Raw genomic sequence first — 13344 nt, 5'->3', positions numbered from 1 at the left:
TCTCATCTTCCAGCTCGGCATCGTCCGTCTCTTCTAGTTCAGCGTCCTCGTCTTCCTCCTCCGGTACCGGCTTATAAGACGACACCCTGCGTATAAGACGACTCCCGACTTTTGAGAAGATTTTCATGGGTTAAAAAGTCGTCTTATATGCTGGAAAATACAGTATATATGTATGTAAAATTGATGGTGCTATTTAAGTACCTGTAATAAATAATGTAATGCATGCCTATCCACAATCAACCTTCAAGTCATGGGCAGACACCGGCAGTTCAGACTTTGAGCTCTTTTCTATTGCAAAAGAGGGGGTACCCCCCCTCTGCAAGATGATTTGTCATCTTCTTCCCCCCCTCTTCCTAACCAGAGACACCCCATCCAGAACCTGAGCTGCACTGTAAGTCCATAGACACAAAAACACACACCCAGCAAGCCATGCCCCCTCCTTCCAGCAATTTGACTGTTGGCAGTAGAAGCCTGTCATTATTCTGTCCTCAGTACCCTCATCCACCTGGAAGTTCGGGGATTGGCAAGGCCATAAACACTGCAGTTAATGAATGAAATAAAAACTGAAGGGAAAAGGGCATTTAAATAAACTTAGCTTACTACTGTCTTCCATCTACAGTTCCTAGACGAAGGTGAGGTCACCATCCTTCTGGTAAGTTTCTCAGGAATGCTGAGTAGCCCAAATTCAGCAAGAAGACACTTTTGGCACTGTGTTGGAGCATCATCTCATATGGTTTGGGCAACCCAGCATTTGCAGGAGATTTTGTTGGAAGGAGTGTGCAGAAGTGTGGAAGTTTGCGCACATGATAGTTATTTTACCCTGGACTGTTGCTACTTCTCTGGGCTTTACTACTGCAATTTTATAGTTTAGGTGGACAGGCTTTTTTTTTCTTCCAGCAGGTTTTACATGCCCATGCAAGTCTATAAAACCAGTAAATATGCTTGAAGCATCCAAATGTAGGTCTAAAATAGGTCAAATGCACCTGACAATGAATTCTGAATATCTCAGATGTGTCTCAAATTGATGCCATTGCCACAAACCCAAGTACAGGCCCTTTCTTAGCATCTAAACCCCTATTTCTCATTTAACAACACAGAGGCTAAGGAAAGAATAAAGGAGGAAATTTTACCCATGCATCTGATAAAAAAGAAAAAACAGTTCTTGTTGGACTGAGCATATTTTGTAAAGCTTATTGATATCAAATAATAGCCAGATGTCTGTTGTCCTTTTTTGCGTTTGTCTAAATGGTACAAAGTGTTGATTCCGTCTACTTGTAATCTCAACAGGCTCTTATTCCGGTATTCTAAGCCTGAACAATAAACATGCTCTAATGAACATGTGTGTATGTAAATCATACATATCAATCCACACTGTTTTGCCCATATGCAGGGATATTTGTCTATTCCGATTAAGACAGCAGCTGTCTGATATAAATCTGGATTGTTTCTTTATGTTGTACTTAACACTGAAAGTGAGCTACAAAAGTGATGTGAAGAACAAAGACTATTCCAATGTTTTCTCAAACCTAGAAAGACATCAGTACATAATAACAAGGAACAACAGCTGCCTTCGAGGTAGGGAAATTCCCTCTGAAGACTAAAAACATAAACCAAGCATGAAGAGCCTCCACTTTATTTGATATTACTAGACTGTGCAAGCACCTTCAGGCACTTTTTGTCCATCTGCTTGAAAATATGCTATATTTTATATGACTGTTATTTCAGCCATTTAGATACGCAGACAATTTTTTTCAAGTAAAATAATTTTCACCAAACCTGACAAGTGCTTTTAGGGGGACTGTCTACAGTTTATTTTGCAGCTGTTTCAGCTGAACATAGATACAAAATTATTGAAGTCAGGTCTCTACTGATAAAACTACCTTTTAATTGTCCAAAGGTAACACTTGTTCCATCTTCTCACTTTGTAGAGATTCCTTCTCACTTCATATTCTGTATAGGACAAGAAGTGAAAGGAAATCTAGCTATTTAACAATTGCATTTTATGGACTTTTTGACAACTAGATTGCTTATGTAGTTTACTGACTTTCTGCGAAAAATTGCATTCTTGCGACATTTTTCCTTCTGCAATTTACTTATTTATTCTTTTAAAATGCACTATGGTGCCAATAATTTTAAGCAGCGTTTTACATATTGCATGTACAATCACATCAGTCCCTTAAAAAATTGCTGCTCCACAAGCCACACCCTCTGACATGTTTTGCCCCACCCACCAAGGATTAGTCTATGGATGGGGTGAAGCATGTCAGGGGACATGACTTGTGGAGTTGTGCAAGGCTGAGGCCATCATACACATGTAAACAACATAGACTGGATTGGTTTGTGGGTCGATTTTTCTAAGTGTGCTACACACTAATGGATGCTGATATTTTCAGCCAGCATCCCATTCCTGAGCCTCAGCAGGACTATATACCCTCTCCTTCTTTGCTTAGAACAGCACTACAAGTATTAGCAGTTCACATCAGTCCCTGTCCTACATAGCTTACAATCAAAGGTTCCTACCTATGATACATACAGATACTAGGGCCAATTTAGACAGCAGACAATTATCTTAGTAGCATGTCTTCGAAGCATGGGAGAAAATCCATGCAGACACTGGGAGAACTACAAACTCCATGCAGATTGGAACCCAAACTGTGGACCCTAGTACTGCAATGCAGGAGTGCTAACCACTAAGCCAATGTGTTGCCCTCCATATAATTTTGAAAGAAGACCCAAACAACATATACATTTTAATTATAATAAAATGAAATGACAGCCACTGATGCTACTTTCATAAATCACTATGCAACTAGACTACACTGGACCTTCTATGCAACTGGATCCCAAAACAACTGTATGACCTACTAGTGCAATAGTTATTTTCTTATATATGTCTGCCTTGGGTAGATAGACTCCTTATGTATCAGGGCAGTAGCACTAGAAGGACTGCTGTGAAGTTAGTTGTTTAATCCCTGCGAAATGTATAATTTCTAAATGGGATCAAGGAGAGACATTCCTAGTAGGTCCTTTCATCTTATGCCCTTCTAAGAATATTCAAAGTAAAATCCCACTTCATACAAATCTCTCTGCACATAGAACATTTAGCCTGGAAAGTCTATACCATGTAGAACTGTTTGCCTTGTTGGAAATGTAGCCACTGACTACATGTATAAAAGACACCTGTCCACAGGAGCAATCAAACAATCAGATTCCAAACTCTCCACCATAGCAAAGACCAAAGAGCTATCCAAGGATGTCAGGGACAAGATTGTAGATCTACACAAGGCTGGACTGGGCTACTAAACTATTGCCAAGCAGCTTGGTGAGCAGGTGACAACAGTCCAGAGGAGATATCTCTCCTCTGGATACTGGGGCTGCTTATAGCTTGATGTCACCTTAGGATTCTGCGGATTTAATCGGGAGAGTGCAGCAATTAAATCCGAAGAATCCCTGGTGACATCAAACTATAAGCAGCCCCAGTATCCAGTGGAGAGATATCCTTACCAGGCTGTACATCCATTCCACCTTAAAGGGGACCTCTGGAAGATTTCATCATACATTATACACTGCGTATTTTAAATGTGCATCTGGTGAGTGTGAATTTTTACCACCTTCCACACTTCACCAAATTATTGCTCACATGAGATATACCTTTATTGGAATACAGAATTCCTCATTATAAGCACAAGATTTATTCCACACTTAAAGACAATTCGCACTTAAATTGGACATTTTATTTATTGATATTTATCCGTTTATTTATTTATTTTTGATCGCACATAAGTTCATTTTATGCTTATTATCGTATTCATAATTTTATCTTATATAATTTTTGGATTCACATGCACTCGGCACTTTATGTATTTTATTATTTGCATTATATGGTTGAATTTATAGCGCTGCACTCCTTTATCATATAGTCATTCCTGTGAACATTCAGTGTGTGGAACGTCTGATCCTGGATAATCGACGCATAACCTGTCGTGAAATTACACAAGAGACGGATCTTTCTGGGGAAAGGTGAACACAATGATGACAATGTGAAGCAGGCTATCCTAGGATGGTTCGGGTGTACTGATAAATCTTTCTATGCCGATTTATCGGGGAATGCTGGGAAAAGTGTATAAATGTAGCAGAGAAGTATGTTGAAAAATAAAGGCAGTTTCCACTCCTTGGAATTTGCTCTTTTAATATATAAACTTAAAAGTCCCAGTTTGACTTGAGCGCGCTTGTAAATTTATGCATACATATATGTATGTGTGTGTGTGTGTGTGTATATATATATATATTATTATTTTTTAAGTGTGAGGGGAGAGGGACTATCTTTTTTTTCCAGCTTGAATGTTTCTTCCACTTTTTGCAAAATCATTGACAAAGAGAGTAAATATAACAACTATATCTCTTAGATTGTAAGCTCCAAGGAGCAGGGCCCTCCTAACCCTCTTGTATTAAACTGTATCATTGCTGTATTGTCTCCCTTTATATTGTAAAGCGCTGAGCAAACTGTTGGCGCTATATAAATCCTGTATAATAATAATAATAATAATAATAATAATAAATGATCCAGGGAATATCCGATTTCCTCTCGGGGGATCAGGAAGGAATTTTTTCCCCTGCAAGAGCAAATTGGATCATGCTTTGCTGTTTTTTTGCCTTCCTCTGGATCAACTGTGAGCGTAGGATTATTATTTTTTTTTTTTATGGTTGAACTGGATGGACTTTTAACTTTTCTCAGCCAGACTAGCTATGTAACTACTTCAGTCACTGTATGTTTATACATGCAGCCATTGGTTCCAGGTGCTGAATACAGTAGTCAGCAGTGGAGATTCCTCCATCTATGCTGTTTAGAATAGATGGAGGATTCTATTGAGCTTGTAGGCAGGTGTGGTTTGCTTTCTCCACTGCAGGTGAGCGCAAACTGAGTGGCACCTCAGCCCGACAAAAAATGTTTCCTTATGGTTTTCTGGCTACCCTGCACCCATGTGGCGCTCAGTTGCCATCTTGGGTCAGCAAGGTCTATTTAAGTCCTTGCCTCCAAGTTTTGGCGCTCTTCTGACATGTGGCCAGTGTAGAGAAAGAGACCCCAATTGTTATGGAAAATAACTAGTGCTAGGGAAAGGTTCTTGATGAGGAGGGAAATATTAGGGACTTGCTATCCTGGAAAGGATCTTCACTCTTGGGACTGGACTAGCCAGGTCACATTTAACCTTCTGAAACAGACGCTGTCGGCACCTCTTCTGCTCTACCTCTGACTACATTGAAGTGCGAGTTGTTTTCCTAGCGATGCTCAGCTGCCAGGTTATCTGTAATGTTGGCATTCTGTTAAATGCAGATTCCAGGTTTTTTCTGCAATCAGACTCTGTGTATTTATTACTGCACCTCCCCACAAGCCGGCCACAGATGGTTCGAATCTAGGCCAGTTCATCAGGGACCGGCCAATATTCGAACCAGCTATGGGCAGGCAAATTGTACCCAGTTCAATTGTTGTAGGACTTGGGTACAACTAGCATGTTGAATTTTTACATGCAATTATTGCCAGCAGCTCCCCCCCCGGGAGAAAACGATAGCTCCACGGGAGGGATTCCCCATCAACACTGACCCATGGTTGCAGGAAAGAAAATCGCATTGTCTATGCATGGCCTGCGTTAGAAAAGTCTCATACAGATGTAATCCTTTACTGGAGTTGTCCAAGTTTGATAAGACACATATTTGGCGTATACTGTAAAATATGTGTGCCCTTTGTCTACAATAGTATGAAACACATTGGAATCTGATAATTTCCTGAAATTTATATAATGCTTCTGCTAGGGGGAATGTTCTACACATCAAGTATTGCTGTTTGATTTAATAACAATACAATGCAGCTTTGCCATATTTATCATGGAAATTAGGATATAAAATTTTATATCATAGACAGAACATAAAATAGTATAGTAAGGGGTTAAGTTAATCTAGCTTCCCTTGTACATTATCAGGAGTGCATGGAGGAGAAAGCCCTTTATCCTCAGGGACTCACCCACACCCGCTCCCCAGGTGTTACAAAAACAGGACAATAAAACACTAAACACACACCTTCCCTCCCTGACCTGTGTCCCTTCGCACCTATCCGTCCCAGCACCAAAGTAATTGTCTGTTTAGCACCATAAAACTCTGAGTAAACTCTTACTTTTATGTGTTTATGTAGGCTGTGGTTATGGGATGTAGGTGGAATGAAACAGGGAAGAGAGAGCAGATAAGAGGATATGACCCCCCATTATATAGCTAACTTATCTATTGCTCTGAACCCTGCTTGCAGCCAAAGTCATAAAGGGATCCCCCTCCCATATTTCCCTTATCAAGCCAGTAATTCACAGCAGTGTGGAAAGGAGATAGGCTTTTACTAGGGATTGCAGTTTCCATAGAAAAATGAAGTGTAGATGACTGGGCGCCAGTGTGTCTGTTAGTTACTGTAGTGACAGGAGATGGCACCTTTGTCACAAGAAGGCGAATGATACAATCACATGTTATCGCTCCACACTTTGGATATCCATTAACCTGTGCAGCTTGTCGCTATGTTCATATGTATTTGTTTTAATGAACAGCATAGGACACCAGGTAATTTAATTTTATGTCTAGTCAACAAAAAAAACAATATGTTATGAATTTATTCTCCAAGACATCTCTGTACATGTAGGTTCTAATGCACAGGAGGATGACCCATCATACATTTCAGTAAGATACCAATAAGAATATTTTGCCTCAAGATCAAGCAATGGATCGTGATAATGGGCATGTATATCCTATTCAGTTATATTGGCTGTTCAAAATGGAATGAAATCAGAAATTTATTTGTAAGACTACCACATTGAAGTGTGAACAAACAAAATAAAAGATCATGCATTTATTAGGTGATCTAGCATCACCATTTATGAGTGTAGGCGGTACTGTATATGTAAGATCTAAAACAGTCTGTCAGCTCTCATAATTAGGTACTTTCAATTTTAAAATGTGATTTCGAATATAAGAAAAATATGTGTGTTACCTTCTGGATTTTAAGGGTACAGTCCTCTGCAGTAGCTTAAACCTATCATCCCTGCATTGTTCTGGCACCCCATTTGGCGGGTGCATACAGAAGTACTCAACTTTAAGGGGAGCATTATCACTTCCTCTCCTTCCAGGTGCTCGGTGATGCTAACTTACAATTGGAGATCACCATCTATGACTAAAAATGTATCAATAACTGTGCATTTTAGTAGCAGAGCAGGGGTGTATTTACCACAAGGAAAACAAGGCGTTTGCCTAGGGTGGCATTTTTCAGGGGGGCAGCAGAATTTTTCAGGTGGGTAGCGCTTCCCCCCAAAAGAAGGGATGGAAGAAGGGACACACACAGCACGGGGACCAGGTGGGATCTGGGAGAGGTTACAGGCTGCTTGATGGTGTATGCAGAGCCTGACTCTTGTTCCAGGGATGTCCGAAGCTGTGAAGGTGAATGTCTTATCTGTTGCCGGGGTGGGGTTGCCAGTGTATGGGGGGCTGAGGTGTTGTTGGTCAATGTCAGGCTCTCTTTGTGGGGGAGGGACGTGTTGGTCGGTGTCAGGGTCTCTCCATGGGGGGGAAGCCAATTTTTGTGTTGCCTAGGGCAGCATGAAACCTAAATACACCACTGTAGCAGAGCATGCAGAGCCCCGCATGGCCATTTAAGAAAAAAAAGATCCCCGACTCACTGTCACTAGCGGCAGTGGAGTGGGGAGAGGCTGCAGCAGAGTAGGCTCTGAGGAAGAGGATTAGCCCTCGAAACACGTTAGCCGTTGGTTGTTCCATCGTTGTCTTACATCTTGATGTTTACGGACTACTTGTGCTGTACTGATGAGATGCATTTGTACTTTTTAAGACTTTGAAAGTAAAATACTTACCTTTTATACATTAAATATTTTAAAGGATAATGTGTGCCATGTGTGCCATTCTGTGTCTGCAGTGTGCTGCTCCTGTGATCTCTGCTGTGCACTGGACACAGCAGATTTTGTATACCAGTACCCGGCTAGATGATATGATCAGTATGTGATCACATGTAAACAAAACTGCTATGAATTAATTGAATTCATACCAGCTGTGCTTACTCTAATGAAGCTGAGATAAGCCCAAAGATATCATATGGTACTGGGGGCAAATCACAGCACCCTGTACCATGTGATAGCTGTGGGCCAATCACATGATCACTACATTAAGTACAGCTGTTATGAATGAAATTCATTCATGACCGTTCAAACAATTGTTGTCACAGTGATCATCACTGTAACAGCAATCACAGTGTAAATAAAAAATCCTTGATCACTCTCCCCTCCCCCAGAGTAATACAGTGTCACTATGGTGACACTAAACTTCTCTGATGACAGTGTGTAAAAAATAGTAAGAAAAAAAAGTTTTAAAAGAATATTAAAAATTGTGACAAAAAACTCACCATGCCTCCTATTAAATACCCCAGACTGTCTGTTCAAGAAGGTGTCATTTGTGGGGCATTAGTACTATCCTGACATTTTAAGGGCCTCAATAAATGAGATGTTAGGTTGTCAGTACATCAGGTTTGATCCATTTTCAAATATACACTAAATTGCCAAAAGTATTGGGACACCTGCCTTTACACTCACATGAACTTTAAAGACATCCCAGTCTTAGTCTCCAGGAGGCGGGTTCAATATTGAGGTGGCTCACCCATTGCAGCTATAACAGTTTCAGCTCTTCTGGGAAGGCTGTCCACAGGATTTAGGAGTGTGTCTATGGGAATGTTTGACCATTCTTCTACAAGCGCAATTGTGAAGTCAGGCACTGATGTCGGATGAGAAGGCCTAGCTCACAGTCTCCTCTCTAATTTATCCCAAAGGTGTTCTATCGGGTTGAGGTCAGGACTCTGTGCAGGCCAGTCAAGTTCCTCCACCCAAAACTTGCTTATCCGTGTCTTTATGGACCTTGCTTTGTGCATGCGCAATCATGTCGGAACAGGAAGGGGCCATGCCCAAACTGTTCCCACAAAGTTGGGAGCATGAAATTGTCCAAAATGTCTTGGTACGCTGACACCTGAAGAGTTCCCTCCACTGGAACTAAGGGGCCAAGCCCAACCCCTGAAAAAAAACTCCACACCATAATCCCCCCTCCACCAAACTCTACACTTGGCACAATGCAGTCAAGCAAGTACCGTTCTCTTGGCAACTGCCAAACCCAGATATGTCCATCGGATTGCCAGAGAAACATGATTCGTCACTCCAGAGAACACGTCTCAACTGAGTCCAGTGGCGGCAAGCTTTACACCACTGCATCTGATGCTTTGCATTGCACTTGGTGATGTAAGGCTTGGATGCAGCTGCTAAGCCATGGAATCCCATTCCATGAAGCTCTCTATGCATTGTTGTTGTGCTAATCTGAAGGCCACACTAAGTGTGGAGGTCTTTAGCTATTGGCTCTGCAGACCGTTGGCGACTTCTGTGCACTGTGAGCTTCAGCATGCGTTCACCCTGCTCTGTCATTTTATGTGGCCTACCACTTCATGGCTTAGTTGCTGCTCTTCCCACTTGCTTCCACTTTGTTATAATACCACTAACAGTTGACCGTGGAATATTTAGTAGCAAGGAAATTTCATGGATGGATTTATTGCACAGGTGACAACCTGTCACAGTACCATGCTTGAATTCACTGAGCTCCTGAGAGCGACCCATTCTTTCAAAAATGTTTGTAGAAGCAGTCTGCATGCCTAGGTGCTTGATTGTACAGTTGCAAGAAAAAGTATGTGAACCCCTTGGGATTACGTGGAGTTTTGCATGAATTGGGCATAAAATGTGCTCTGAACGTCATCTAAGTCACAACAATAGAAGAACACAGTCTGCTCAACATAATACTACACAAACATTAGATGTTGCCATGGTTTAATTGCACATAACATGTACACATTCACAGTGCAGGGAGGAAAAAGTATGTGAGGCCCTAGCTTAATGACTTCTCCCAGAGCTAATTGGAGCCAGGAGTGAGCCAACCTTGACTCCAATCAGTGTGATGATATTGGATGTGTTGCTGACAGCTGTCCTGCCCTTAAAAAACACACACCTGTTTTGGGTTTACTGGTTTCAAGAAGCACTGTCTGATGTGAACCATGCCTCAGAGAAAAGAGCTCTCAGAAGACCTACGATCAAGAATTGTTGACTTGCATGAAGCAGGAAAGGGTTACAAAAGTATCTCCAAAAGCCTTGATGTTCATGTGTCCATGATAAGACAGACTGTCTACAAATGGAGAAAGTTTAGCACTGTTGCTACTCTCCCTAGGCGTGGTCATCCTGTAAAAATGACTGCAAGAGCACAGCGCAGAATGCTGCATGAGGTAAAAAAGAATCCCAGAGTGTCAGCTAAAGACCTACAGAAATCTCTGGCACATGCTAACATTTTTGTTGACACATCTACAATAAGGAAAACATTAAACAAGAATGGAGTACATGGGAGGACACCACGGAGGAAGCCATTGCTGCCCAAAAAGAATATTGCAGCACGTTTGAAGTTTGCAAAAGAGCACCTGGATGTTCCACAGCACTACTGGCAAAATATACTGTGGACAGATGAAACCAAGATTGAGTTGTTTGGGAAGAACACACAACACTATGTGTGGAGAAAAAAAGGCACAGCACACCAACATCAAAACCTCATCCCCACTGTAAAACATGGCGGAGGGAGCATCATGGTTTTGGGCTGCTTTGCTACCTCAGGGCCTGGACGGATTGTTGTCATTGATGGGAAAATGAATTCCAGAGTTTATCAAGACATTTTGCAGGAAAACGTACGACCATCTGTCCGCCAACTGAAGCTCCGCAGAGGATGGGTGATGCAACAGGACAATGACCCAAAGCATACAAGTAATTCAACAAAACAATGGCTGCAACAGCACAGAATACGCCTTCTGGAGTGGCCCAGTCAGAGTCCTGACCTCAACCCGATTGAAATGCTGTGGCATGACCTTAAGAGAGCGATTCACACCAGACATCCCAAGAATATTGCTACACTGAAACAGTTTTGTGAAGAGGATTGGTCCAAAATTACTCCAGATCGTTGTGCAGGTCTGATCTGCAACTACAGGAAACGTTTGGTTGAGGTTATTGCTGCCAAAGGAGGGTCAACCAGTTATTAAGTCCAAAGGTTCACATACTTTTTCCTCCCTGCACTGTGAATGTTTAGATGTTATGTGCAATTAAACCATGGCAACATCTAATGTTTGTGTAGTATTATGTTCAGCAGACCGTGTTCTTCTATTGTTGTGACTTAGATGACATTCAGAGCACATTTTATGCCCAATTCATGCAAAACTCCACGTAATCCCAAGGGGTTCACATACTTTTTCTTGCAACTGTATACACCTTTGGCTATGGAGGTGATTGGAACACCTGAATCCAATGATTTGGAGGGGTGTCCCAATACTATTGGCAATATATTGTATATTTGTAGACACAATAACTTTACACAGATCAATTAATATACACTTATTGGGATTTTATTTTACCACAAACATATAGCAGAATATATTTTGGCCTAAATGTATGAAGAAATTTGATTTTATTGAATATGTTTTATAACAAAGTAGAAAATATTGTTGGTTTTTTTTTCAAAATGTTCAGTCTTTTTTCATTTGTATAGCAAGAAATAAAAACCCAGTAGTGATCAAATACTACCAAAAGAAAGCTCTATAAAAACAATATAAATGTCATCTGGGTACAGCATTTCATGACCAAGCAATTGCTAGTTAAAGTAGCACAGTACTGAATAGCAAAAAATGGCCCGGTCGTGAAGAGGGTAACACTTTCTAGCCGTGAAAGTATAACTAAAGGCAAAACTTTTTGTTTTGTTTTGGATAGAGTGGAGATGGATTAGAACACTTGTCAGTTTCTATTGCTGTCAGTATCCCGGTTAGGGAGATTTACCCTCTCTATCTGTCCTGTTTAACATTATCGTTGAAAGTAAAAGTAAAACAAAATCCTAAATTTTGGGCTGTCCCCAGAAATGTAATAGAGGGCTAATCTTCCAATGGGTACAATAGTTCTGGTGAACTGGGGGTCTCCCAGGAATTCCCTTAATTTGCAGGGATTTCCTCTTACCTCCTGTTTTGGCTATGGGACAGGAAGTGAAGGGAAATCTTCGCAATGGGACACAGATGGTGCAAAAATATCTGATAGGGGTTATAACACTGCTTTGCTTCATTCAAAATTGGAAAAAAAAGTTTTGCCTAAAGTTCTACATTAACCTTTAAGGATTGGTAAACTGCAGTATATTACGTTTTTGCTTTTGGCTTTAAAGGAGAAATTTATATATCTGTAAAAGGGGCCTTGGACCTGGTAATATATATTATTGTCTAATAAATTTTAGATCATGAAAAGAAATCTTTATGTATATCACACACATTACATGGAAGAAAAGCAAAGGACTGTGTTCACAAGTAACTGATTTTATTGAGTTCCATAACTGTTTGTACCAGCTAAGCCTATCTCTTTCTGCATCTTTAAAAATTATTTGCTCTATTATCGTCTTCATTTTAGTCAATAGCAAACTTTCTTTTCTTTCTGTTTTAAAGAGACTGTTTAATCTTGCTTTACTTCAACTTTGATTTACTACACAGTGATTAAAAGTGGAGATGCCTTCAAGGAGAAACAAGCGAAACGTTTTCACAGCATTATATTTAACGCAATAATGTTGAAGATTTATTGCTATCCCTTTAACCTCTTCACTAGACTGCCAAAAATAGTTATTAAACATTACAAGTGAGCAGCTAGATCATATTAACATCAGAACAGAACTAGCAATGCCATTATCCTTCTCTTTATTATATGTAAAATTTAGATAATTAACATAAAAACAACACAGAATACAAATATAGGAATTGAGCCAGTGATACTATTGATAACAGTAGAAACCTAAGTGTTTTCTTAGAGAAGAGGCTTTTACTTTATTAAGTGGTTCAACGTAACAGTTATAAACTTAAAAGGTAACTCCACTTTTGTTGGAAAATTGAAGAAATATATAATTGCCAAACAAACTATTTTAGGCTATTATTAAAATAAATAAAGGAGATGCCATCAAACGACGGCTACACTCCTGCACATTTGGTGGGAATGCCCATTGTTGCAACCCTTCTGGGGGAAAGTTCAATCTACAATCGCACAAGTTACTACGTATGCCCTAGACCTTTCCCCCGCACAATTTTTGCTTCACCATACCGCTCTTCCATATCGTACATATCGCAAATCACTCGCCATGCACATGGTAAATGCTGCAAAGCAATGTATTCCAGTCCACTGGCGCTCAACACATGTTCCCACTATACGAGAATGGTTTGCTAGGATC

This window comes from Staurois parvus, unplaced genomic scaffold, assembly GCF_062004578.1.
Source record: "Staurois parvus isolate SC_StPar_1 unplaced genomic scaffold, SC_StPar_1.0 ptg000556l, whole genome shotgun sequence".
Taxonomy (NCBI): Eukaryota; Metazoa; Chordata; class Amphibia; order Anura; family Ranidae; genus Staurois; species Staurois parvus.
The sequence above is the reverse complement of the archived record's forward strand: the minus strand, read 5'-3'. Positions refer to the sequence as shown.